This window comes from Nicotiana tabacum, chromosome 23, assembly GCF_000715075.1.
Source record: "Nicotiana tabacum cultivar K326 chromosome 23, ASM71507v2, whole genome shotgun sequence".
Classification (NCBI taxonomy): domain Eukaryota; kingdom Viridiplantae; phylum Streptophyta; class Magnoliopsida; order Solanales; family Solanaceae; genus Nicotiana; species Nicotiana tabacum.
The window spans coordinates 64,259,172-64,262,307 of NC_134102.1; positions in this window are offsets into that span (position 1 = coordinate 64,259,172).

Consider the following 3,136-nt stretch of genomic DNA (forward strand, 5'->3'; position numbering starts at 1 on the left):
TCGCGAATATGGGTCCGCATTTTCATAGGTTACTGCAGATCGAGCATCGCGTTCACGTAGGTGTGCACGCGTTCGCATTGTAGAGCTGAGCTGGGCAGATCTTCATGGCTTCTTCATCGCGTTCGCGAGCCTGGGGCTGCGTTCGCATAGGTTCTTTTCAAAACTGAGCAGTTTGTGCTTCGTGATCGCATAGCTTATTACGCGATCACATAGTGTAATTTCAGGGGCAGTGCATTTTCTTCTTCGCGATCGCGAAGGTATTTTCGCGATCGCGATTCATTGATTCGCTTAGTGATTATAAAGTACTCTATTTCAAGGGTTTCATCCATTTTTTTCATTTTGGGAGCTATGGAGCTCGAATTGAGGCGATTCTTGAAGCAATTTTCACCTTATGAATTGGGGTAAGTGTTCTCTACTCGATTTTGATTATATTCATGAATCTATCTTCATTTTTGGTAATTGGATTGTGAATTTTAAAGAGGAAATTGGGGGTTTTGGCCTAAAGTTTCATAATATGAATTTTTGAGTTTTGAACATCGAATTGGAGTCGGATTTAAGTGAAACTAGTGTGGTTGGACTCGTAATTGAATGGATTATCGTATTTTGTAAATATTTGTCGGGTTTCGAGGTGCAGGCCCGGGTTGGGCTTTTGGCTGATTTTGGGCTTTTGATTCAAGATTTGATCTTTTTTGATCGGGATTGGTTCCTTTAGCATTGTTTGATGTATTTGAGTTGTTTTTGATTAGTTTCGAGTCGTTCGGAGGTCGGAACGCGTGGGATGGTATCTTTGGAGCATCATTTGGCTTGCTTGGCATTGGTATTGGCTTGTTCGAGGTAAGTAACGCTTCTAATCTTAGTGCTGAGGGTATGAAACCCGAAAAACGTGTTATGTGATTAGTGTTGAGGTGACGCACATGCTAGGTGACGGACGTGTGGGTGTGCACCATATGAATTGGGACTCTATTATTTCCATGACACTATATAGTGGTCCTACTTTGTTGATATCCATGTTTTCACCATGTGATAAAGTAGTTAAGTTGTCAATCATGCTAGATATCATGTTTGGGAATTCTGCCGATATTGTTTGGACTCATAGTGGTCGTTTCTTACAGTCATCTCACTGATTTAATTGATATTTCGTACTCAGTCATATTCATGCATTCATATCATATCTCAGTCTCAGTTATTTATTGATACATCATATTATTATTGTCGGGCTAGTTTCATGACATTGTGAGCCTGTGAGAGAGACTGGAGAGATTGATGACTAGGTGAGGCCGAGGGCCTGAGTGAGAGTGATATTTTGGGATCGGGCTGCACGCCGCAGCATGTTATATTGATTACATTTTATGGGATTGGGTTGCATGCTGCAGCGATATATTGATTACATTCTATGGATTGGGTTGCACGCCGCAAGGAGCTTTATGGATACTTATATGATTGGGTTGGACTGCACGCCGCAGCGATTTAGCGCTTGGGCTGAAAGGATCCCCTCCGGAGTCTGCACACCCCTAGTGAGTGCAGTCGACTATAAATTGGGATCGGGTTGCATGGCGCAGCGGGTATTGTACAGCGCTGAGTGATTGAGTGTGCTGAGCATAATGAGAGAGAATGCGAGACAGTGAGATTGAGTACTCTGAGAGCGTGAGTACATGAGCTAATCATCGAGATGCATTGTATTTGACATGCGTACTTGAGATACATGCATAGAGGTGCATTTCTTTCTGCTACCCAGTGTTGGGGACATTTATGATTTTACCTGTATCTTGACATGTAGGCATAGAGAAGTACCTTCCCCATGCTATCTAGAAATGAAACATCTTACTATTTGTCGAAAGGAGTTTTTGGGAAAATCACAGTTTTCAAACTTACTCGTATTTTGGCTTTTTCGGTAAAAGATTTGGATTTTTACTGAGATACTTGGAAAGAAATGCCTATTTTTTTGGAACTGTGAACGGACTGAGCCTTTCATTTCTGAGATACTCTTTTTGTTACGTGTACTATGTTGTTATGAACTATTGTGGAATATTGGTATTGGCCCCGACTTTTCTGTTAGCTCGTCACTACTTTCAACCTGAGGTTAGGTTTGTTACTTATTGAGTACTTGGGGTCGGTTGTACTCATACTACACTTCTGCACCTTGCGTGCAGATGTTGGTGGTTGATGTTGCTACGTTCGATGGGAGATGGATTGAAGATGTACCTGCGTCCCGGTTGTAGCTTCCTCTTGTTCGTGGTAGCTTTAGATCTGTAAAACTTTGTTTATGTAATATTCAAACAGACTATATATTTATTTCATTTCTGCTTTGTAAACTCTATTTTTAGAAGGTCGTGATTTGTACTACCAGTTCTTGGGAAATGTATTAGATTCAGATATTTCTTTACTTAATTGCTTTATTAATTGTTATTAGAATTGGTTAGTGGTTAATTAGCTTACCTAGCGGGTTGGGTTAGGTGCCATCACATTTTGGCTCGTGACAAGGTGGTATCAGAGCTCTACGTTCATAGGTTCTACAAGTCATGAGCAAGGGTCTAGTAGAGTCTTGCGGATCGGTATGATGACGTCCATACCTATCTTCGAGAGGCTATAGGACATTTAGGATATAATTCCCATCTTTCATTCCTTATCGTGCGACATTGATTTAGCTTGAAGCGTAACTCTTTGAATTCCTTCCACGCATTCGTATGCACATGTGAGCGCTCAGTATCGGTTGTGCGCCGGCGACTTGTGATTCTATGGTTGAGGTACGACATGTGATTTTGGTGTGCTGATGATGGGCCAGTCTGGAGGACTTGTGGCCGGATTTTAACAGTGGCTTAAGCACGGAGATTTTGATTGTGTGAGCACATGCTTTGGGACTTATACGTCCGGTAATGTTCCTATGAGTGGAATTTGTGGCTCGATAAGCGGTAGAATGACTATGTGGTGAGTATGATGAGACTACGAGATGTTTTCAGATTGTTTGAATGTGACGAGAAGAGTTTACTTGAGATGTATCAAGGGCTATAGGGTGTTTGATTTCTATCTTGATTTGGCATATGGTCTCGAGTTATGGGTGTGTCGAGGGTTCTCTCATGTTGTTTAGTTGTGGAGTGAAGTAGATTCTCATGTCTTGTCGATGAGTTCAGAATCAAGA